Below are 26,916 nucleotides of genomic sequence, written 5' to 3'. Positions count from 1 at the left end.
ACTGATGCCCAACAAGGCCATACTTTGCCACATATGCGGCCAGAGCGTTGAATCGCTCCATTTGTACTCTTTGGTTGGTGGTTTAGTTACTGGGAGCTCTGGGGGGGTCTGGTTGGTTGATATTGTTGTTTTTCCTATGGATTGCAAGTTCCTTCAGTCCTTTCTCTAACTCCTCCACTGGGGACCCCTTGATCAGTCCAATGGTTGGCTGGGAGCATCCTCCTATATATTTGTCAGACTCTGATAGAACCTCTGAAGAGACAGCCATATCAGGCTACTGTCAGCAAGCACTTCCCCGAATCCACAATAGTGTTTGTCAACTGTATATGGGATGGAGGTGAGGCCTTTCCTTTAGTCTCTCTTTCCTTTAGTCTCTGCTCCACACTTTGTCTCCATATTTCCTCCTGTAAGTATTTTGTTACCCCATCTAAGAAGCACTGAAGCATCCACACTTTGGTCTTCCTTATTCTTGGGTTATATATGGTCTGTGAATTGTATTTTGGGTATTCTGAACTTTTGGGCTAATACCCACTTATCAGTGAATACATACCATGTGTGTCATTTTGTGACTGAGTTATTTCACTCAGGATAATATTTTTAAGTTCCATGCATTTGTCTGTGAATTTCATGAAGTCAAAAGTTGAGTAGAATTTCATTGTGTAATTACGCATTCCTGTGTGTGTATGTGTGTTTGTGTGTGTGTGTGTGCTTGAGAGATTACGTGCACATGTGTGCAGTGCCCTCAGAAGTTTAAAGTGGACATTGGATCCCCTGGAGTTGGCATATAGCTAACTATAAGCCATGCTGTGTGGGTGCTGGGAGCTAAACTCCAGTCCTTAGATGAGGCTGATCAGACTCCAAGTGATAAAACACGTCTCTAGCCCCAAGCCTACTCACTTTTACAAATCTTTTAGACATATAGCAGATGTTATAAAATTTCCAAATTCATACATAGAATAAGAATTTTATCTAAAGTCCTCTAAATTACACAACATAAAGTGAAAATAATTTGTCTCTATAAAGTATTATCAAACTTTTAAAATAACATTTGAGGAAACATTGAATAGATGAGAACTTATTTATGTATCATTATTCACAGTATGGCCTTTCTACCAAATGCAGTACACCTGTTAGGCACAGGTGGAAAAGACAACAAAGCACCACTTTCTGCTCTTTGAAATGATTTCAATACAACCAGAAGGCCTGAAAGGGAAGAACAATTATTGAATTATAAATGAAACTTAGCTGATGAGATTAAATGAGTCAACAGTTCTGGATGCAGAGAGAGGTGTTAAACTCTATTTCTATTTGCAGAATTTCAAGGAAGTTAGAAAAAATGAAGTTATTAAAATGCTGATTGCCCTTGTCAACCTGAAATCCACAGGAAGAGTACTGAAGTGATAAGCAGACAACAGTATACCTATAACAACAGAAGGAGAACTAATATTTATTTGAACGTACTCAAAGATCCCATGGCTCCATTGTGAGATGTTACATCCCTTCTCTCATTTAAGCTACTGGTTACTAACGCTTGCTTCCTCTATTATAGAGATGAGAATTTGACAAACCAAATTAGATAGATAGTGTAACTTGCCTAGAATAATGATGTCAATAAGGTTAGTGTGCATAGAACTGAAGGCAAATATTCTACAGATCAGTTAGGATAAAGATTATTTAGAAACACAGAAATGAGGAGTGGTTGTGTGAAGTTCCAGTTTACCAAAAACCAATGTCAGATGAAATTGGTCTTTCATATATATATATGAAATATGAATATATATATATATATATATATATATATATTTCTCTATGTAACCCTGGAACTCACTATTTAGATCAGGCTGGCCTTGAGCTCAGAGATTTGCCAACTGCTGCCTCTGGAATTCTGGGATTTAAGCCATGCCCCACCACTGCTCAGCTTACTCTATATTCTTAACAGACACCAAGTAGTCAAAATGCAAGGTGGCTGTTCACATAAAAGGAAATTAGAAATTTCTCAAATCTAACATCTCTTTTTTCCTTATACCATTGCCTGAACCACATTTATTGGATGCTATGTTCTGGTTTTTACATTATTTTACTATTTTTTTCCCAGATACTCAATCTTTTATATGCATATTAGGGTAAATAAAGGAGTGTTGTTTGCAGACAGAGAAGAGATTCTTAAATAGTCTTCAAGACACATAGGCAAGCTAACATCTCACACTACAAAATGGAAAATGCCTTCACAGAGGAGTAGGCATATTTGTCCTTACCCATTTGTTTCTTCTTGCACAGTGTTATTTGCAAGAAACGAGCTTTATATTGAGTGATGATGACAAATCCATACTGGGGCCATGGTCTTATTGTCCCCATAAATCCTATTTGCCACTTAATTAGACTGAAGATGTCTGCAGTCTGCAACACTGAGTCCATTTGAATTTTGTCAAGTAAAGACTAATGGTTTTGCATTTTAATCTTTTTCTCATTGAAGTCTGTTGGACCTATGAATAAAGGAAATTTAATAATTTTATACTATTTAGCGACATTTTATTTTAGGGTGTCTCATATTTCCCATTTATCTGATTTTCTAATAAAGCTGGTCAGAGTGACTTCATTTTCAATCAATTTCTGGGTTTGATTATGATTTTGCAGGTGTTATATAGTAACTTAATAATAGTTCTTAGTTGGTTAAGTCACTGGAGCTAATTTAGAGTGGAAACATATATGTAATAATATATTACCGCTCTACTGGATTTCAAAGGAATTCATTATGATTAATAACATTACAATAGCATTTTGAGGAAGTTATAATGAATTGCCACAAGTTATAAGGACTCATTGAATAATTTTAATCTTACTACATTTACATATTGAACCATAAGTAAATTCAGCAGTTCTCAATAATGAGATTTGAAATTTATAATAATACTATTAATCATCCCTTTATTTTTGTACATTATATAGAAAGGGATTTATGTTATTTGATGGATTTTATTTAAAATATCTTACTGATTTTTGATTAAACGGTATGTATGAGATTTGGAGCCTGTGGTGGCTGTGTCTTCACATAAGCCTGCTTCGTTTCTTATGATTGATAGATACATTACCCCCATTGCATAATTCATGTTTATATTCAAATTTACCTGCCTCCTGCAAGTCAAGAAAAAGGGAATAATTTGAGGGAAAACAGATAAAGTATGTTTTAGTTGGCAAAATACATTAGCATTCAATTCTTTTTGCTTGGGTGCCCTCATTTACTAAAGAAACATTCCATGCTGAATCTAGATGAAAGTTACTAAAAATGTGTTTAAATAGATAAATAGATCCTTAATCTTGGTGTATATTATATAGTGAAAATACAAGCATGGCAAAGCCAGAATTCTTATTCTCATGGAGCCTCTACTATACTTGATTCCATTCTATGTACAACTCAATGCAAGATAAAGAAGAGCCAAGCCTTCTTCGAAAGAGACTGGGATCAATTCTTTCTACTTTAATTATCTTCAGAATGCTTCATAGAGAGGACAACTCTTCTAGCCAGGTTTGAGGGATGAGATGCATTTGAGATAGTCACTGTGGGATAGAACATTTGGCAAAAATCTGAGCAGAATGATGATAATCCCCAACCATGTTAAGGTGGAATGGGACAATATCAGAATTTTTTTCTGATGACTAGTTTATGTGTTTTGGTTAATGCCTATATAAAATGCACTTTCCTCCTCTAATTGTGATAATTTGCTCAATTTTGACAGTATCTTCATCATTAAATGCAACAGGATATTTAAAATACCTCAAACTATAATAAGCACATTTATATTTATCTGTGTATATAAATTCTTTTTATATAATGCAAATGTAGAAAAACAGCTAGGGAGACTGCTCAATTGTTAATATTGTTCACATACAAGCATAAAGTCCTGAATTTGATATCCTGAACCAACAATAATAATTGAATGTGGTTGCATTTGTGACCTTATCTCTCAGGAGGTGCAGAGAAACAGATACCTACTCAAAAGATCTCAGGTCCAAGTGAGAGATGCTGTCTCATGAAATACAGTGGATGGCTCTAAAATGATTACCTGATGTTAACTTTTGGCCTTTACCATCATGTGTAGACATGTGAACTTCAGTGGACACACATGCATACACACACTCACACATAAACAAACACACTTGCACATACATATCAAAAATTCTTTAGTTATTTTAATAGAAATTATATATATAAGTTTTATATATATATATATAGTTAAAAAATATGAACAAGACTACAAAAACACAAGAAGTACACATTTTGTCAACACAAACTTAATATCCATGGATAATTGAGAAATTAATTCCGGTCCTGATGTCCTATGACTAGAACCTATTTCTAACAAAGAGGACTTCTCTGGACAGAACATTCGAGCACAACACTCTGAGACATGCTCTGTTGTTTTTATGAGCACACTGTAGCTGGAATATACACCAGAATTGGGAGCTAGATCTGAGATGGTTGTGTGCCACCATGTGGATGCTGGGAATTGAACTCAAGACCTCTGGAAGATCAGTCAGTTTTCTTAATTCCTGAGCCATCTTTCCAGCCCCTATTATTTTACTTTTTAAAAGGATACTTATATCTGCTTATGAGTGAGTGCATATCATGTGTGTTCTTTTGGATATTAGCCCAGAAACTTAGAATATTCAAGATACAATCTGCAAAACACATGAAACTCAAGAAGAAGGAAGACCAAAGGGTGGATACTTTGCTCTTTCTTAAAATGGGGAACAAATACCTATGGAAGGAGTCACAGAGACAAAGTTTGAAGCTGAGACTGAAGGAAGGACCATCCAGAGACTGCCCCACCCCAGATCCATCCCATATACAATCACCAAACCCAGACACTATTGCATATGCCAGCAAGATTTTGCTGACAGGACCCTGATATAGCTCTCTCTTGTGAGGCTATGCCAGTACCTGACTAATACAGAAGTGGATGCTCACAGTCATCTATTGGATGGAACACGGGGCCCCTAATGAAGGATCTAGAGATACTACCCAAGGACCTAAAGTGGTCTGCAACCCTATAGGAGGAACAACAATATGAACTAACCAGTAACCCCCAGAACATTGTCTCTAGTTGAATATGTAGCAGAGGATGGCCTAGTAGGCCATCACTGGGAGGAGAGGCCCTTGGTCTTGTGAAGATCATATGCCCCAGTCTGGGAGGGGGGGGCGGGGGAATGTCAGGGCCAGCTAGCAGGAGTGGGTGGGTTGTGGAGCAGGGCCAGGGGAGGGTATAGGGGGCTTTGGGGATAGCATTTGATATGTAAATGAAGAAAATATCTAATAAAAAATAAATATGGACAAAAACTTTAAAACTTACTTTATTCATACCTATGAATGTTTTAATATTTGTAAAAAATGCATGCCTGAGATCATAGTAGGTTAAAGTATGTCCAAAAAACTGGAACTAGGGTTACAAAAGTTGTGAGCAACCATGTAGGTTCTAGTGACCAAAGCCAGGTCCTCAGTAAGAAGGGCAAATTCTTCTACATGCTGAGCCATCTCTCAAATCCTGCTCTGCCTTCTTAGAGACTGGATCAAGGTGATTATGAAAATACCTCACGGACTGTAAACTTGTACTAGTCTCCTACTGGTCCTAAGTTAAGTTTCCAACAAACCAAAAAGAAGACCCACAACGGCTTGTAAGACCTACTCCAGGAAATCTCAGGCCCTCTTCTGGTCTTCATGCATGTACTCATGTGTAAAAATCAATCAATCAAACAAACAAACAAACAAACAAACAAACTTAAGTATAAAATAATTTCAAGAATATTTAGTGAAAGAATAAGGCCAAATGTGAATATTCCTTTCAACACTAAAAATACCTTTAAAATAGAACCTAAGAGACATAAGATGGCAGGTGATAAATAGGCATAGGAACAGTGATGTCAGTGAAAAGACACTACAGATTTACTGATAAAGGAAATGTTAGTACTGATTGCAGTTCATAGGTGTTAGCATTCCTTCTAGGCCAAGTCCCTCAGTTACCTGGCAACAGACAGGTATATCTGTCTTACTATAAAAGCTGCTGTTTGGCCCCTCCTTGCACTCCTACCTTTTTACCCTTACCAACTTTCTCTCTGTCTCTTCTCTCCCTGCCTCCCCCCATCCTCCTCCCACTTTCTTTACACATGTTCTTGGCCAGCCTTCTCTCTCCTCTCTTCTCTTCCTCTCCTCTCCTCTCCTCTCCTCTCCTCTCCTCTCCTCTCCTCTCCTCTCCTCTTTGAATCTCTCTCTCTCTCTCTCTCTCTCTCTCTCTCTCTCTCTCTCTCTCTCTCTCTCTCTCTGCCTTTCTCTAACTCTATACCCTTGTCAACTCCCCATCCCATGCCCTAAATGAACTCTATTCTGTACTGTACCAGTCATGGGGAAGGGATGCCTCAGCATGGGCCAACAGAGGCACCCCCTCCCACCTCACTATACCTCGCTCTATCAAACATATCCTTGGCCCCTTGTCTTTTCTATATAACACAACAATAGCCAAGTCTCACAAGCACAGTTCTAAAAATGTGTGCATTGACACAGTAAACCTTAAGTCACTTTTACAAGAAACAATAAAAGCAAACCTGATTCTGAATATCAATCTAGAAGCAGATCTTAAAAGTTTGCTTCTATGGCCTTTATAGTATCCATGGAAATGATCTCATGAGAGTTCAGCCACAAGCACGACATGTATATATACATTGCAGCTTAAACAAACAGATGACAAAGTAATTTAGGTTTCAAGCCCTGGTTAATGACAAATAAAGGGAACTGTTTAAGAAAGTTCTATAATTTTCAAGATGAAAAATTGAAAATTCTCTTTCTATTACCAAGGTTATAAAAATATGAGTCATTTGATAGATTAAGGCAATACTGACTCTTGAGATTTATGTAATATTCTTTTAACTAGAACTGTTCAGACCTTCAGAGAATAGAGTTTTACAAACAATTGTAAATAAATCTTGCCTTCTCTGTCTTGATAAATCATTTCCACATAACGTTATTTTTAATGTTAAAAGATATCTGGAATTATTGTTACAGTCTTCCAGTAAACAAAAGATCCCTGAAGCAGTTTTAACTTGAATGTTCCTTCAAGAAAAACCTGGTGTATTAAGAATAGTTTCTGCATTACAAAAATTGAGAACTTTCATTCAATGTTCAATTGCCCAGAGCAATAAGTTTGTCTTGGATGAATAGATAGAAATGTAGACAAAAACATTCTAAGAATAATTCCATGTGAAAAATTAACCTTCATAGTTAGCATTCAAGTATCTTAGATAAATTAATTTCCAAATGTTCAGCCTTTCTTTCAAAATGCTGAAAAATCACCATTTATTCCATTCCTATATCTGGCCATAATTTGTGCATTAGAATCAATTGTCCTTGCAACAAAGCAAATCTAAGACAAAGAGGCTATTTTTAGTGTGATAATGCTGTGGTCTCATAAAATAAGCTTTGGGTGCACGGACAATATGATGAGTCCACACCACAAAAAGCCATGGAGCATAAATTAATTGCCCTGAGAGTTGCTCTTTGAAAGGAAAAGACAAATACTTCTTAACTAGTTCGGTCATGTATTTTTCTATTACCTGATATATTGGAGACAGTTTGGCTTTTCTATTTATGGATAATTACAAAGTTTATCACAAGTAAAGCTATAAGTGTCTCATAGAAATATAAGGTCTGGATTATTTAATAATAATGCCTTCTGCATTCTAAATGAGCTATTGATTAGGAATTAATAAAAGGCTATCAGGAAGTGCATTAGTCTATTTGAATAGAAGCTATTCAAATAAAGATATTGCTGCAGCAACAGTGGCAGATTCTCTTGCTTTCCTGGAAATTGCTGTGCTGTGACCATTAATATATCATGTAATTGAGTTAGTCAGGAGCTGTTTTACCCAACAACATCTAAGTGTGTCCTATTAATGAAGTTGAAATGAACTTCAATTTCCCAAATATCAGGAAAGTCTCATTGCTTTCCTGACAATGTGTCTCCAAATTTACCAGACAGATGCATTCATGTGTGGCCTGTTTTATTTCAACACTTCAAAGGAGGAATACATCAATATAATTTAAGACAAGATCTACATATTAATATTTCTAATGCCAAGAAAAAAGAAATATACAAGTATCTTCCATGTAATTCAATGATTACTTTGGGCATAGAAAATCTATAAAATTATTAATCAACACTCCAGCCCCAAATGAAGAGGTTAAAGCAATAAATGACCATTCAGGGATGGAAAATTAGTATTCTCTATGCACAGGCCTCCTGATAATTTTTCTAATCTCTAGTGCTCAATTTTAGGTATATACAAAGACATACACACATACATGCACATAATATTACTAGGTCATAGATGATAGATAGATAGATAGATAGATAGATAGATAGATAGATAGATAGATAGATAGATATAACAATAATGATTTGAAAAGACCTATGGCTCCAGCTGCATATGTAGCAGACGATGGGAGGAGAGGTTTTTGGTCCTCTGAAGGCTTGATGCCCTGGTATAGGGGAATGCTAGGATGGGGAGGCAGGAGTGGTTAGGGAGGCAGGAGTGGGTAGATAGGTGGTGGGAACACCCTCATAGAAGCAGGGGGAAGAGGATGGAATAGGAGGCTTTGGGGTGACAAGGAAAGGGCATAATATTCAAAATGTAAATAAAGAAAATATTCAATAGACAAAGAAAGGTATATAGTAGAAATGTAAAAAAATAGCTCTTTCCTGATACCTAGTTTAAGAGGGCGGAGTTAGGAAGGAATCTGTGAGTGGGGGACAAGAAGGGAGCAGTGTTTGAGATAGAAAGAAAGAAAGAAAATAAATTAGAATAATATCCACCCCCCCAAAAAAATGAAAAGATTATAAATTTTAAGGGTGCTATGGGTTGCATGAAAGGAGTTGGTGGGAAGAAAATGGAACATATAAGTACCGTGATTATACATGAAATTTCCCCAAATATATGAAACTCAAATGCTGGATTATGATTTTTTTAATAACATTTTAAATTAGTAAGGAAAATCTATATAAAAAATGTTTTATTTATTTTATATATTAAAGCAAATTCTACAAGCACAAAGTAATCAAGATCAAAAATATCAGCAGCTACCAGTGTCTTTCCTATGATTCTGCTGCTGTGTACATTCTATTGGTAAATGTGGAAGAGGTATGATATTAAGGGCAGTGTGGCTTGAAAGTTTTACTGAACATTAAAGTCTGTCTCTCTTACATTTACGTGTATCTAGATTTTAAAAAAAAATTATCCCCATCTCCCTCCTTCCTTCCTATTTGCCTTCTTACCTCTCTCCATTATGTTACTATTATTGTTTGAAATATCCTTTCCATGAAGGAAAAAAAAATCTACTACTAATTATAGAAAAGATCATGGAATCTTGTGTTTTTTAAAACCTTAAAATATAATATTCTGTACTTTATTTTTCTCATAGTAGGAAGACAGACCTTAAGATTATGAATTAAATGAGGGGCAGTGGCATCTGTAATTTGGCCTCATTTCTAGGTCGCCATGTCTCTTCCATTGCATCACTGACTTATCAGCAAAGACTCTTTATGAACCTTCTAAAATTAGGTTGGAGGAAACAGTATTTACCAGAAAGCCATAGCTAAGAACTTCCACCATGAGATGGAAACCCCACTGTCTTATTTTAACATGTTTCTGCAACCCCTAAGACACATAGTTCATGATTGAAAGGAAACTGACAAGTTATCATTTCTACTTGGGAAGGGCAAAGAAAGCTAGAGTAGCATCCAGGGACCTAGGTTTTTGTGAAAATGGAGTACTCTAATGGTTGATTTTTGTTGTTGTTGTTTTGTTTTGTTTTGTTTTGTTTTGTTTTGTTTTTTGGGGGGGGGCTTTTTGGTTTTTGTCTATTTAACACAAGCTAGAGTTATCTGAGAAGAGAGAATGTCAACTGAGAAAATTCTTCCATAAAACTGGCCTGTAAGCAAGCCTATAGAGCATTTCATTGATTTCTTATTGATGGGGGAGGTACCCCATTGTAGCTGGTGCCACTCATGGTCAAGTGTGTTTGAGCTACATAAGGAAAATCACCTAAAGAAGTGATGTGAAGCCAGTGAGCAGCACTCCTCCAGTTAGGAGCACTCCTCCACATTCTCTGCTTCAGCTTCCATTTCTGCTTTGAGTTCCTGCCCTGATACTGTTCATAAGGTGAAATAAACCCTTTCCTCCCTAAGTTGCTTTGTTAATGATGTTTTTATCACAATAGAAGAGAGAAACTAAGACAAATACTGACAAGGATCTGATGTAGTAGTGTCTGAATCCAATGCAGACAAAGCTATGTGTGGAGAAGCTTAGGACAACACAGAACACGTAACCACACAGAAAAGAAAGAAAAACAAACAAACAAACAAAGCCAACCAAAAAAAAAAAAAAGAAAAGAAAAAAAAAAACAGAATACAGACTCAGCATGATGCTACATTCTCTTATGAAAGGATAGAGTAGAAGGAGCTTATAATATTCACCTTGTGAAAGGGGTATCTGGGGTGTTAAATTCTGCCTTTGTGTGACTGGGAGGGATCAAAGTGTGTTTTGGCCCTGAGGTCACTAAAAGGGGGCCACAGCATTTGTGATAGTTCCAGAGAACCCACATTGCACAGATACCAGATGGGTTAAAAAGCCTCTAACCTTTCTACATAGGAAAGTGACACTTTTGCAATTGAGAAATTAAATGCACAAGGCTAGAGAAAATACCACTCATCAGGAAAAGATCTGGCCCACTTCCCAGGATCCAAGTCTGGGCTGATTAGTGTGAAGATCTCAAGGGTGAGGTCAGTCTAAAAAGACCATCAGAGGAGACTCTTTCTCACCAAACTCATGGCCCACAATTAAAAGTTATAGCGTGTAGTAAAAGGAGGAATATTTCCAAAGGAAGGAAACAAAACAAACATTAGGAAACAGTCTTCAATTAAACTCATGTACATGGGTAATCTTATAAATAATTTAAAAAAAAAACCATCGAAAAATGCTCATCGGGCACAGAAATAAGTGATAAATAACAAAAACAGGAGTTGAAGGAAATGGTAAACTTTAAGAGAACCAAGCAGTAATTTCTTATTTGAAGAGCATACTCCGTGAACTGAAAGGTTTTGTATGGCTGTTCAACTGAAGGATTGATCAAGTAGGAGAAGCAATGAGTAAACTGGATGTAATGTCAATGGAAGTTGGCTTTAAAGAGAAAGAATAAAATTAGTAAATGTCCCTTGGACTCTCATCTTTGATGCACCATTTCATTCCAGGAGGAAAGAGGGAGTCAGAGGAGAGACCTGTATGAAGAAGGAATGGAAACCCCCTCTGAAATCTGAGGATTTGGGAAGAATGAAGGACTATAACCAGCATGAACAGAAAATGCATACTGAAAATTTACATATTAAAATGTTCCAATGTCAACGACAGAATGTACCAAATGAAGAGAAAAGCAATTTACAGACAGGAGTGTTTCTAGTAGAATGTATGTTTTCTGGGGCTATAAAGATGGTTTAGCAGTTAAGAGTACATTCTGTTCCTTTAAAGGATCAAAACTTATACATCATTTAATTGCTTACAACTTTTTGTAACCACAGCTTCTTTGGCTTCTGTTGTCATTTGCATACATGTGTACACTTTTAATCATAAGCAGTTTGTTTAAGGATTATTCAGTTGCTTAGCACTATTTAGCACTTACGTGTAAGGAGAGAAGGTGCTCATAGGATACTTGAAAAGCACTAAATTAGAAAATACTGGCAAAGAATATTATGTCTAGCACAAATATCTTAGAAAAATCAAGGCAAGAGTAGAATGACATGTTTTATTAGAAATGTTGGAGGAATCTTTCATATTGGAATAAATGGCACCATATGGCCACAGTAAAACAAATGTGATTATGAAATATCACTCTAAAAGTAAATTTACTAATGGAAAGAGAGTAGCGCAATGCCATACAAGTGAGATACAAGTTAAGTTTCCATTTGGGATAAGGAAAAGTTAGCAGACAATGATAAAAATAGATGTAACTGGGCTAATTATATGACTGAACAGGTAAAGAGGCTTGGTGCCAAGCCTGAGGACCCAAGGTCAATCTCTGGGTCCCACAGGATGAAAGTAGAAAATCACCTCCTATAAGTTGTCTTCTAATCTCCACAGTTGTGTGCCCATGTGCTACACACACACACACATACACAGACACACATACACAGACACACATACACATACACAAACACACACATACACACACATACACATACACACACACACATACACACACACACATACACACATACACACGTACACATACATACACACATACACACGCACACATCACACGCACACCACACACACACACATACACACACACATACACACACACATACACACACACTCCACAGTAATTAAGTGATTAATTAAAATAAAAACTACTTCTCATAAAATTGAACTTAACTTTTAAAATATGATAATGAATTAAAAAATAAAACATGATTTCTGATATGGATACAAAAGTACTAGGGGATAAAATAAGATTTATATTTTTTATATTCATGCTATTGGCTTGGACAATTTTTATAGCTATGAAATCCAAGTTTCACAATAACTGCAAAATAACAGTGTAACTTGTAGAAAAGTTAAATAAAACAAAAACATATTGTAAAAACAAAAAGGATGAAATCAGGAAAGGAAGATAAATAAAAGAATCAAAACGTAGTGTATTGAATGTGATGGTTATGACCCAAAGTTTTCATATGGTGAAAGCTTGTATATAAATGACTCTTTAGGGGTCATGAGAGAAGAGCAGCTACGAATGAAGCTGATGTCTATAGGGAAAGATGAGAAAGGATCCCACTCTCTCTCCTCCAGCAGGCAGGGAGACCCTGAGATTGTAGGTTTCTTCAAATGACGCAGTAGACGTCGGCCTTCAGCAGACACTGGATCTGCTGACATAATTTATTTGAACCCTAAGACTCTAGAATGGCACCACACAAGACAACACATTTGTGGTGGGTTGTTACAAACCATGTTAAAAGAAAACATTTTGTAAAATGATAACTGTCAGTAAATTAAATTCTTCAAGAAAATATAGAGAGATATCTAATGCTACAATCAAAACTTATAGAAGAAGATATATTAAGGATAGAGCATATCTTATTATATGCTGTTTATAAGTGTGTGTGTGGGGGGGGGTGTCCATGTGTGTCTGGCTAGTCAGAAAGTATTTCAGGATTTTCTGGTCAGATGGATTCTGAAAAAACATCTGCTATTGTATCATAAGAACAACCACAGACAATAAGTAAATGAAAGGATATGGTTATACTCCAAAAAGGTATATTTACCCAGAACAGACGTTGGAACAAATCAGGCCTACATGACACAGTTTCCTGAGAGACAAACAGACTTTTCAAAGGCCGTTGGCATTTTCTTGAGCAGATGTTGGGATCTCCAGCAATCTTATCACTTTAGTACAGGTAGAATTTTGTTCATTTTTTTCCTCTCTAGATTTCAAAAATGCAAAATATGAAGCTATAAAGTTCTCAGAATCCTCTTCTGCCAAGTTCTTATAGCTAACATACTTCCATCAGGAGTGGTCTTTTCAATGGTTTGGCTTTTCAAAATTTTGCTACAATGGCAAGATTAACCTATTATATCTTCAGAAGAAGAAATGAAAGGAATAGGGGTTATACAAATTTTTAATATTCTTTTTTAAATTGAAAATAGATTCTTTTCTCCTCCAATACATTTTGGGGAAAGCCTGTTTATTAAGGTTGCAATAAGCTTGATGCAGAATGTAGTACTCCCTTTACCACCAAGTCTTCTCCATCTCTGATTTGTCTGGAAAGACTGAATCCCTAAACTACACTCTCTCTCTGGGGAAGGGAGTCTTTATTACTCTTCCAAACACCATCAAGTCAGAGGAAAGTCACTGAAGAGTAGGCAGAAAGAACATAAGAGCTGTAGAATGAAAGTAGTCTTATGAAATGCTGCCTTCTGGACACGACACATCTGTCAAAATAGTTCATTTATAGGCTCTGTAGCTGCATACAACCTGACAAGATCATTCCAGTCACCCCCCCCACACCCCTACTCCCTGTATAGATAGGGGAAATCTTCATGCCTCATGCCTTTTTAAGGGGACTAGTGGCAGTTGATAGCTGCTGTAGGAAGGAGAATAGTTCTCTTTGGATATGTAGCCACTGGTAGATTTTTCACACGCTCCAGTGGATGGCTCTACACCCATGACTGAGTGAGAAGCATTAACTGGATTTAGTGCATCGTCAGAAAAAATACAGGGCATTGAGAGGAGTATTATGAGTGAGAATATGGAGTTAGTTAGGCAATGTCAGAGGCAAATAGGAACATAGGTCACTGCATAGGTGTATAGAATTCTCAAAAATAAAATATAAAAAGGCAATTTACTAAAGAGCAGTAGTACAAAGATTCAAAGGGTTTGAGGGATCATTTTTTGTGTGTTTCAGACCTCCCTTGCTATTTAATTTATAGATGATATACAAGTTTAATTTCCTAAATAAAAAATAAGTTTTGCCTCATGTCCCAAATGTGTAAATGTAAATCATTCTTATAAACTAAAGTGAAGAAGATATTTAAGGCTCTTTGTGAAATGTTTGCCATGTTTTAATTAAGAACCAATTTTCCCCTGATTTTAATGACAACTGATAATATTTAATATTATGTCAGGTCTGTGTTGGATGAAAGACTATATGATAATTTATTTTCCCGATAAGATTTTGTAATCAATGCTTGTGAAAGATGAGGTAAAATGTAATCTTATGTCTCAGCTTGCCTATCAGCATCTAAGAAGCACATCTATCAATTTATTATCTGTTGTTAATCATATTTTCTACAATAGAGAAAAGCCTTTTCAGTGTTGGATAGAATTGAACACTCTCTTTTCTGATTCTCTGACACTATAGACATTAATATATATCATCAAATAGAGCAAGCAAATAAATATTTTAATATAATTGGAAATCTTTGGGCAATGGGAGTAGATGCTAACAAAATATGAAAGTCTTGTGTGCATCCTTTTCTTATAATTGAATTTCTCTGTTGCTATAGAATGGCTTTGGGAAAGTATAGGAAGTAAAGTTTTTCAAGTCTATCAGCTCACCAACATATTTATGCATCAAGAACAAAACAGTTCCCTTTGTCTCTGCCAATGCAAACAATGTAAAGAATATTTTACGAGGAATATCTGCCTTAGGTGATCTTCCAGAATTTCATTATGTCATTTCTTCTTTGGATCTTTAGGTAGAATTATTTGCTTTGGTAAAACACTGGGTAAGGTATACTCAAAGCTTCAATGTAACCAATAATTTCACACAATGAAGACATCTTAATCCTCAGTTACCCTTTTTTGTTAAAAATGAAGTGTTTCAATAAAAAAAAATCTATATCCCAAAATGTAGAGAAATTTTAATCCACATTTAATGTAGTAGCAATGTGGCTACTCTGGCAATCGATCACTTCCAAAGATATGATCCACCTGGAATGCAGATGGGCCATACACCTTTAATCCCTCTGGCAGAAATACAGACGTGTCCTTAGTATACACCATTAAGGTGTAATTATTTTGTAGAGAGAAGCAGACATATATGAATGTGATTTCTAATTGAGGGGCAGACAAAGTGTCAAATCAGAGAAAGATTGGACAGAATGAGTCAGAGATACAATATGCCCAACTTTCAGGAGAACAGGGAGAAGGAGAAGCTACCTGAGGTAGTGCAGAGTCAGTTCGATGGGAGTCATTGCAGGGAGTGCAGTGGAGTTGTGTTTATTCATGAGTTCAGAGCAGGTCAGCCTAGGTAGTTGAAGCCAGAGAATAAGAAGGAGCCAGAAAATTAGATCAAAATTAGATCAAATTGCCAGAGTTAGTTTAAGTGAGGCTTATTACTGTCTCCTTTATCAATGTTAATATTTAACCAAATATTCAGATTTATAAAAAATCAAAGTATATAACTGTATTAAAATGTATTAATATTGAGATTATTTTTGTCCTTTATCACTATATCCTTTGTGTTAATGTAATTGACATGTCAGAGGCTTACTGATGAATAAGCTCACCCTCTTTTTAAATTGTGCCTTCTGGAGCTGAATTCAGGGAAGTAAACACAAAAATGTAAAATGATGGCATAACACAACCATTTGGAAAACTATCAGTGTAAACCTGAGAGATTGTCAAAATCATCTTCCTTATATAATCACATTGGAGTTGTACAATAAAGTGAAGCAATGATGAAATACTTATATCAATAAAAATATTTTACCTATAATGTTTTAAAATTAATGAACATTTGTTGTAAAATAAAACTGATACTTGGAATAACAATAAATTCACATTTTTCTACTGAATTTGTTTAAATTATTTATACATAATTTATGTATAATATATATTCATATAACTCATTTAATTCATATACATAATGCATGTATAACTCAAATAATGTATCTTACTCTATGCACTATTGAACGTTTTGAGTTTTGTATGAGACAAAGATTAGAAAAGTAATGGCTCCCCGACTCTGCACTTCCCCTTCTCTAGGTCTAGAATTTCTCTCCTTCCTTTGTAACTAATTTTCTCGGAAACTTTCCTGTTTCTTATCTTCTATTCACTTCACATTAGGATCTTTTCCTGTCAAATTTCTGTATAAGAGAGCAGTATCATATCTTTAATGATATTTCCACAATCTAATTTCAGCGTGATTTTTAAAGCTTTATACAATTTCTCACAGCATGATGCATCTTTAACTGGTCCTCTTGGGGTATCTTATAAGCCATCCCTGTCGGCTTTCCTTCAACCTGACAACTTCAGGCAGCCTTTATTACCGCCTTTATTTCTTCAGGGACCTTAAATATTTACGCAAAATGCACCTCTTCAATTTTATTATAATATATTTCTTTATATAACAGTGTTGTTAAAACCATCAGTTCATCAGTCTATCAAAGTAATGAACTTGTATACTTAATCATCTGCCTCTGAAGTCCTTATCTCTATCATTTATCATCTTCTGAATATCCTAAGCCACATGTAATATTGTCTTATGTCTTTAACCACCCGTTATACCTTAACCATAGTCTATGAGAAAATACATCCCCTATTTTGTTGTTTGTTGTTGTTATTTTCAGTATTATCAATTAAATATGTGATAAGTAATCTATTCCCTGCAACATTTTTATCACATTCAATGCTGCAAGTTCAATGAATGGTGAGATGCTCTGGGTTCATATCCCTAGGAGTTGAGGATGCCACTAAGTTGAGGAAAGCTAACCTAGAATATGCAAGATGAATAGGCTGTGGGTGCAATCTCCAGCTTGGCATGAACTAGTTATGGTGGTACATACAGGTAAGATCAACGTTCTAGTAGTAGATGCAATTGGATCAATAGTTTAATGCCAGTCTAAACAACATAAAGAGTTCAACGGGCATTCAGAACTGCAAAAGACCCTGTCCAAAAGAAAAAGTACAACAGTAAACAAAAACCACTAAATAACTAAGTCTTTTGGAGTATTTATTTCTTTTATGTGTGTGCTTGAATGTATATATGTGTACATCACATGTGTACAGTAGCCAGTGCAGACCAGAAGAGGACATTGGCTCCCTCTGAATATGCAGTTACCATTGGTTGTCAGCAGACCCATGGCTGCTCTGAACTGAACCCAAGTCCTCTGCAAGAATCACAAATGTTCTTAACCACAGACCCACCTTTCCAGGCCCCAGATTTAATCTCCTAAACGTGCCTGTGATCAATCTGTGTGTGTGATTCTCACAATCACTACCAGACTCTCCTAAAAGCATATAAATTACCAGCTAGCAGCCCATTCTCAAAACAGATTGCTATGATCTTTGTAATTTAGAGTTTTTCTATAACACTTGCAACAGGAGTAGATTACTGGACCCCATGATGCCAAAAGAAAAAGCCAATTAAAATTAATATAATTGAAATGTAGGCATGGGCTTTTTAAAGCAATTTATACCTTCTTTTGTAAATTCTTCTTAAATAAATTTTCCAACAATTCTATGTCCCATTGCTCAAGCCAGCTTTACTAAAATGTCTGTCTCATGTCACAATGGTTTCTCTTCTTGGTTTCTTCTTCTCAGTTTTGTATTTTCTTTTCTTAGTCCCATAATAATTTTCAAAGCTTGCATTTTATTTCTCTTCTGTGGTTTGTGTGTGTGAGTGTGTTGTTGTTGTTGTGTGTTCATAAATATGCAGGTGTGCATATGTGGGTGTCAGAGAAAGACGCTGAGTGTCTTCTTCTATCACTCACCTATGAGACAGGGTCTCATGGAACTGTACCATTTCATCGACGTGGCCTGGCCAGAGAACTCCCATGACACTAATGTCTACCCTCCTTCCAATGCTGGTGTAATAGGCATGCATAGCTATATCTGGCTATTTTCTTCAATGTGAGGGAGTCAAAATCAAGTCTTCCTTGAACAGTAAGTGCCATTACCTCTAAGTCCAAACCATCTCACAGTACTCTGCTTCCAGCCACAGGGCTTCGATTGAAAAGGAAATGTGTCTTTGTGTATCTCTATTCATAATACCTAGCTCAGTGCTTGATGCAACATGCTTGCTAAACAAACACCAAGACAAATGCCTATTAACTGAGGAATCAATATTTATTGTTCAAATATCTATTTGATTAAAAAACAACAGTGGTTGATTAAAAGATTAAAGATGTAAGTAAGCAGAAATGAGGAAACTCAAAACTTCAATTACACCATTCAGATTGGTCTGCTGTTAACATCTTAGGGAATATTTGGACATTCATTTATGCAAACTCTGTAGGAGAAAAAAATAGCTCTGAAGCATATATATAAACTGTTTAATTCAGTAATGATAATCCAATTAGTGCGAATCAAAACAGCACTGGAAACCCTCTTCAAAAGGAAAACACAGATTTTGCAATGAGCCTAGAGTCTCATGCTCAGCAGAGCTAAATAGTAAACCCCAAGTCTGTAAAATACATAAAGTAACATTAATCAAACATTTGCTTCTCTCTTTGTCTTTCTCTGTCTCTCTGTCTGTCTGCCTGTTTCTCTCTGTTTCCTTCTCTGTCTCTGTCTCTCTCTCTGTCTCTCTCTCTCGTCTCTCTGTCTCTCTGTCTCTCTGTCTCTCTCTGTCTCTCTCTCTCTCTGTCTCTCTCTCTCTCTTTCCATTCTTTGTACCCAGCCATCTCCCCACCTCTCCACCTATTTATAGTCCATCAGTTAAGTCTAATGAAAATTGAGAATCCACAGATAGTCATGCTTTCCTTGATCATTTTTCTTTCACCCTTAGCTAATTTTGCAGTTAGCTAGTTCTTCTACCTTGGTCAAAGATGTTGAGGGCAGTATGTCTAACAGACAAAGATCAGGAACAGATAGAGTGAGAATGACAAAGGCTGTGGTTACATCCTCGCCACCCAGTAGGATGACCAGCCTCTGCAGCTCTCCTTCTAGCTGAGGTGTTTCTGCCTCTCCTTCTGCAATTCAATGGCTTTTGCCCCAGAAAGCATTTAAATGGATCCCCCTTTTCATTGATCTTTTGTTTAAAGACTTCACAATCCCAGAGCTTTGTTTCAACACATTAACTGGAAACATAGCTCCTTCTGTCAGTGTCCAGGGAGCTGTCAAGTACCTTGCAGTCACTTATCTTGCTAATTGTAAAATAAAGACTCTCCTGCATTCACTGCCCTTCCCAGAGGGCTTTAGGAAGTCCAAGGTATTGCTGTCTATTTCACTTTTTGCATTTGAAGCAATGTAATTATTTAGAACCCAGAATTTCATTTAAGAAATAATTGAAGATCCTTTTAAAAAATATCATTGTTTTATGTCAGAAGTCACCTACATAGCGGATTAGGCTTTACAGAGGAGTTAGTTGAGTAACAGGGAAAAGTGGCACAAACTTTGCCTGTCATCTGTTCATTTCTTACATTAAATATTATTTTACCTAGAAGCTTTAGTTGCCTTTTATCTTTGCCCATCTCTCCTTTTCCACAGCCACTGTTCCTAGTTGACACCAGCTTCAAAGAAGACTGAGATATGCACGGAAATAACACTTCAGTGTTCCTCTTGGAGAACAGAGATACTAACTAGAGATCTTCCGTGAATCTTAAATCTAGGAAAATTTTGAGGGCTGCATTAACTATAGAGAAATATTTTGTCATTTAGATAACAGAATGGCAAGTAGGTAGCTCCATCCAGTTAGCTAAAATCTTACTGCACACCAAAGTAAGTTCTACATCTTTCATAAAGTGATAGTGATGATGACGTAATAGACGAGTTTCGGCTGCATTCTCAAAACAAGACTACGTCATTTCCCACATAGTTTACTATGCTATTGTATTAAACTTTGCAAAATCAATGAGCTGAAATTGTTACTTTTTTTTTGAAAAATAGAAAATCAAAATATAAAGTTAAGGTCAGAAACAATTTGTATTGGATACAGACTTTCAAGTCTTCCAAATACATTTTTTGTTTGTTTGCTTTGACACTGAGACCAAGATTCTTGTAACTTCAAGTCAAAAATTACTCCAGAGATCACATGATTCTACTTACTATTTCAGGGGGGAGACATTGATGTCTACCATTTATTAATATGTGTGTAGTTACTCAACATGTGTTTTCAATGAAGCCTTTAAATTTTGACCTACAAACACTGGAGTTCAGTGTTTAACAATATAAAAATGAATAAGGACACAAGAGGGTGAGACCTTTAAAATTCCTAGGAGTCTAACAAAAAGTCCTCCCTCCCTGCCTGTAGTGTTCATCGACAAATGGAGGCAACTCATAGTAGACCATTCTAAAACAGCTTTTCTCAATCTAACACTCAAGAAAATGAATACTGTTTAAATGATGAGAAATAATTGTTTGTGCTATTAAAAAAATCCATGGCTGGGAAAATGGTTCCTTCAGCAAAGTGCTTGCTAGAAAAGTGCTGCACAATGAGTATGTGAATTTAAATCTCCATCATGCATGTAAAAATGGGGTGTGGCAGTCTATGCCTATAATTTCAGTTCTTGAAAGGCCAGGACAGAGGAATCTCTGAGGTAGACTATCCTGCATTATGAAGATGTGAGTTCCTGGTCAGTCAGAGTTCAGTGAGATACACTTTCTCTTTCTGAGTTGGAGATTAGCAATTGAAAAAGATGCCTGATATCAAACTCAGGACTCACATACATACATGTTCACACATAACCATGGATAGTCACACACATACACAAAAAAAAGGAAAAGAAATTAAGTTTAAAAACTCCTCCACTGTTCTCTGATGACTTCTACAAAACTGATAATCAAATTGGCTTGGACCCTAGTCTACAAGTAAACTTTTGATTCATGAGTAGTTATATAAATTCAGCAATATTTGTGGCATATCACACAAATACTATTAGTAACCTAGAATAATTATTACTATTAGCTTAATAACCCCCAAGAAATGATTGGTTGTATTAAGAAACTTCTGATTTCTAACTAAAGAAAAAGAGCCTGAAGCCATTTCACACAATCTTCACGTATGTTCTGTCAAAAGTTATATAAAGTTGAGCTTCACAGCCTGGAGCCATAGAATGTAATTAGATTTCTATTTGGTGATGGAATATGCTGATTTTACTGAAAGTGAAGTTATTATGCCAATATTCTATGAATGGAAGTTGCAGAGTTGAGTTACAATTAATTACACAGTTTCATGGAAGAATCAAGACAAAGACAGGGTAGAGGCAATGGAGTTAATAAGAGTCAGATAGACACTAGATCCTGAGATCCTGTATTTATTTATTCTTTAGCTTCGGATTCTCCATTCACAGAGTCTCTAGAATTCACAGGACAGAAAGCACATGGATAGTTGAAAAGAATGCATGCATATAGTATAATGGTCCAAGTGTCCTAAGATTTAGAGTTGGATGTATGAGTGACAGGAACATGTGCTGAGTCTTACAGGATAAAAAGAAATACCAACAGGGAACTTTCTGAAAGCGTGTCCTGAAAATTATCAAGAACTTTCCTGGCAAGATGTTCATCCCTAGCCAAATTTGAAAGTGGTGAGTTAGAATCCAAAATAATACACTTCTGACAGACTTCCCTGGCAATCTTGAAGGTACAAATTTTCATACCATGCCTCCCTAAAGACTGAGGGGCATGCATGTCGTAAGAGACAAGCATGTGATAACATGTTCTCAACCTTATAAGGTACTATGGGTTCAATGAGATGTCCCATCATGTTATGAGGGATGATAAGAGATACAGACGAATAATTGACATCTAAGTTATTTTTCATAGAGGAGCCAGAAACAGGGCACCAGCCTCATTTCTGATTGGACTTATAATCCCAAGAAAGGTATGAGTGTCAATGGAGGACACTGCTAAGGTGATGTTGAAAAAGGACTGCACTTTAAATGGGGAATTCATGACACACAGGCATACTGCTCTTTCTATAGGTTTTAAAATTTTTCAGTGCTCCTGTGAGAAGGTTCACATCCAGCTATAAATGTAGTTCCAGGGGACTTGATACAAACAACCACACACATTTGTGATATATGTACACAATCAAAAGCAAAATAAATCATGAAAACAAAAAGGGATCTAAACATAGTGAGAACAGAACATGTGAAGTCAGAATTTTGGTTATACTACATGTATGTACTTAAGTGTAGTCATTTGGGGTGTTTTAATCATTTTCTTAGCTGTATTGACACAAGATAAATTATAAAAAGGGAAGGCAGCGGTCTCCTCATTGTCACTCCCAAAAATTATGAACAAAGCCGAAGCATAAAAAGAAATGAAAGGGACTTAAATTATAATGGGAGCTTTTAGTTACTTACTTTTCTATAAAATGAAGACTAAGCAGTCTAGTGACCCTGTTACATTTCATCCCACAGGTTGCTGTATTTCCTTGCATTGCCTTCAATGTGAGCACATCACCATTCCTTCTTTACAGCCTCCACTTTAAATGCAGCAATGGAACACAGCTGTTAGTCTACAATATTCCCAGACATCAGAGTCTTGCAAAAACTCAGGGAGTCTCAGAAGACTTCATTGTAGTAGGAGAAGTCTTCCTGAGAAGAGACATTTCAAAGGACTGCCTATAAATTCATTGATCCAATGGGAAGATAGGACATTAAGGAGTTGAAAAATAAAGGAAGGTCCTGGTGCATCTGTACAAAATATGTGCATGGTAAGCCAATCAGCACAGTCGAAAGAAATTGTAAGTGCGATAATAGAACTTGGCCTGGGAGGACCTGGGAAAGAGGAGTTACAGAGACAAACTTTGGAGATGAGACAGAAGGAATGACCATGCAGAGACTGCCCCATCTGGGAATCCATACCATAATCAACCACCAAACGCAGAAACAATTGCATATGCCTGTAAGATTTTGCAGACAGGACCCTGATATACCTGACTCTTGTGAGGCTATGCTAGTGCCTGGCAAATACAGAAGTGGATGCTCAGAGTCATCTATTGGATGGAACACATGGCCCCCAATGGAGGAGCTAGAGAAAGTACCCAAGAAGCTAAAGGGGCCTGTAACCCTATAGGAGGAATAGCAATATGAACTAACCAGTACCCCCGGAGCTCGTGTCTCAAGATGTATATGTAGCAGAAGATGGCCTAATTGGTCATCATTGGGAGGAGAGGCCCTTGGTCTTGCAAAGATTAAATGCCCCAATACAGGGTAATAGCAGGGCCAGGAAGCTGGAGTGGGTGGGTGGGAGAACAGGGTGGGTGGGGAGGGTATAAGGGATTTTGGGATACCATTTGTATTGTAAATGAAAAAATCTAATAAAAAAATGAAAAAAAATTGAAAAGTAAAGAAAATATAAAAATAAAAAAAGCAAAGAAATAAAAAACCTTGCAGCCATATATCCCTCTCTCCTTGTATAGATACATAGTTCACATACAACACATTTTTTAGCCTCTGTTATGTTATTTCCCCTAAATTCTCTGCTGCACTGAGGAGAGAGGCTCTTTGGACTCGTGAAGCAATGGAAATAATCATCACTGTGAAAGCTGAAACATGAGACGCGTATGAGAGTCACAGGCTACATATGCAACAAATGTGATTTTCAAAGGGAGCTGGCATAAATCATCAATGTTCCTCTATCTATCTTTTCACCTATGGTCCAGCAACATCAATAAACTCATTCAACATTTACCAAGTGGGAGTTGGATAGTAACTTTTTTTTGATCTAATGTCTGTACCGAGTTTCAGATGAGTTGATCCTTGTTCACTTCTCCCTGGGAAAATTCTTACCAATGTGTCCTTCAGTGTGGCATGTGCTGGTCTAAGTACACCTGTAATTAAAACTTCCCAAAACCCAAACTTTATGACATTTGGAAATCTTAATGACAGATAATTTTTGCCTTTTGTCATCTCATTTTTTTTTTGGTATTATTGCCAAATTAAATTATGGAGTACATCAGAAGCAAAACTTTGTTAAGACTTAATTCTGCTTCCCTTTTCTTCATTCTCTTTAAAAAATAGATTGTCAAATTATGCAGCCATTTCTTTTTTCTACCTGTGTTTTTAAGGATTAAACTCAGTTTGAGCAAATGAAACTGGGTCTGCTTTCTATGATGCTCATGGAGTACAATCAGGATTTGACTCCTTCAAGAGGGTTCAACATCTATGGATTTATTAATTATCTATGTGATTGGAACTGCAAGGTGAATTAAGTCCATTGATGTTAAGAGATATTAAGGAATAGAGAGTCTTGCTTCCTGTTATTTTTGTTGTTAGAGGCAGAATTATGTTTGTGTGGCTATCATCTTTTAGGTTGAAAGATGATTACCTTCTTGATTTTTTTTAGGGTGTAGTTTCTCTCCTTGTGTTGGAGTTTTGCATCTATTATCCTTTGTTCGGCTGCATTTGTGGAAAGATATTGTGTAAATTTGGTTTTGTTCAGGATTATCTTGGTTTCTCCATATATGATAATTGAGAGTTTTGCTGGGTATTGTAGCCTGGGCTGGCATTTGTGTTCTCTTAGGGTCTGTATGGCTTCTGCCCAAGATCTTCTAGCTTTTATAGTCTCTGGTAAGTAGTCTGGTGTTATTCTGCTAGGTCTGCCTTTACATGTTAATTGACCTTTTCCCTTAGTGCTTTTAATATTCTTTCTTTGTTTTGTGCATTTTGAGTTTTGACTATAATGTAAGAGGAGGAATTTCTTTTCTGGTCCAACCTATTTGGAGTTCGGTAGGCTTTATGGGCATCTCCTTCTTTAGATTAGGGAAGTTTTCTTCTATAATTTTGTTGAAGATATTTACTGGCCCTTTAACTTGAGAATCTTTGCTCTCTCTATACCGATTATCCTTAGGTTGGTTTTCTCATTGTGTCCTAGATTTCCTGGATGTTTTGGATTAGGAGTATTGTGCATATTGCATTTTCTTTGACTGTTGTGTCAGTGTTTTCTATGTTATCTTCTGAACCTGAGATTCTCTGTTTTATCTCTTGTATTCTGTTGGTGATGCTTGCATCTATGACTCCTGATCTCTTTCCTAGGTATTTTATCCCCAAAGTTGTCTCCGTTTGTTATTTTTTTTTTTTATTGTTTCTATTTCCATTTTTAGATTCTGGATATTTTTTTTTCAATTCCTTCACCTGTTTGGTTGTGTTTTCCTGTAATTATTTAAGGGATTGTTGTGTTTCCTCTTTAAGGCTTCTACCTGTTTACCTGTGTTCTCTTGCATTTCTTTAAGGGAGTTATTTATATCCTTCTTAAAGTCGTCAATTATCATCATGAGATGTGATTTTAAATCAGAGTCTTGCTTTTCCAGTGTATCGGAGTATCCAGGGTTTGCTTAGTGGGAGAACTGGGTTCTGATGATGCCAAGTAGCCTTGGTTTCTGTTGCTTAAGTTCTTGCACTTGCCTCTCGCCACTATGGTTATCTATGGTGTTATCTGGTATTGCTGTCTCTGACTGTGACTTTTCCTACCTGTAAGCCTGTGTGTCAGCACTCCTGGGAGATTGGCTCTCTCTGGGAAGAATTTGGGTATGGAGAGCTGTGGCATAGTGTTGGCTCAGGGGCACAGATGGAAACTAGAAGTACCTTGTCCTAGGCTGTTCCTTGCTTCCTATGTCCTGGTAGCTCTGGATGGATCTCTCTTGGGCCAGGAATTTGAGCAGAAATGGTGGACCTACCTGTGCTTTCAGGTGTGTCAGCACTCCTGGGAGACCAGCTCTCTCCTGGTGGGATTTGGGTATGGAAAGCTGTGGCCTAAAGTTTTTTGTATATGGCTGTTTTGAATGAATATATGTCTGTCCACTCTGTCTATGCCTGGTGTCTGCAGATACCAGAAAATGGTGTAAGATTCCACAGAACTGGACTTATTGACAGTAGAGAGCCACTGTGTGTGTATGCTGTCAATCAAACCTGGGGTCCTTGGAAGAGCAAACAGGGGTCTTAACCACTGAGCCATCTCTCCAGCCCTTACTTTGTTTTTATTCTTAAGTTAGAGGTGTTTTCAACTGCCTACTGTAGAAGATAGGAACTATACATTACTTTTAGCAAACATTCTGAAGGCAGTCGTGTCATTTAATTTTCCCAGTGTCTATAGTGTTCAGTTGAACAGAACTTTTCTTCCACATTTGGAACACTCTGTCCAAGAGAGCTATCTTCCCTGTGAAATCAGGGCTCTCACCATATCAGAACATATCAGTTCTGATGAGCTATAATACATACTTTGGGAAGTAATGCTCATTTCTAGTCTATCAGCACTAATATAACCCAATAACCCATTTAGGCAATTTTCCATCTTTTTGGAAGATGGATGAGTGAGCTTGATGCATAAAGAATGACAAAAGTAACTGTAGATATCTAGACCGCATAGAAGAGCCAAGGAAGGAAAGGAACACATCTATTTATGAGTACCTGTCAATCCATCCTCCCGACTCTGATACC

The 26,916-nt window shown here is 36.6% G+C and overlaps 1 protein-coding gene across 8 annotated transcripts in view; it reads right to left on the bottom strand.

The window, feature by feature from the left end:
• The window catches only part of Lrrtm4 (leucine rich repeat transmembrane neuronal 4), a 791,305-nt gene that overhangs the window by 200,606 nt on the left and 563,783 nt on the right, over positions 1-26,916 (bottom strand). The gene's annotated exons all lie outside the window — the stretch shown is intronic.

Source organism: Mus musculus, chromosome 6 (assembly GCF_000001635.26).
Source record: "Mus musculus strain C57BL/6J chromosome 6, GRCm38.p6 C57BL/6J".
Classification (NCBI taxonomy): Eukaryota; Metazoa; Chordata; class Mammalia; order Rodentia; family Muridae; genus Mus; species Mus musculus.
This window is presented reverse-complemented; position numbering and strand designations above follow the sequence as displayed.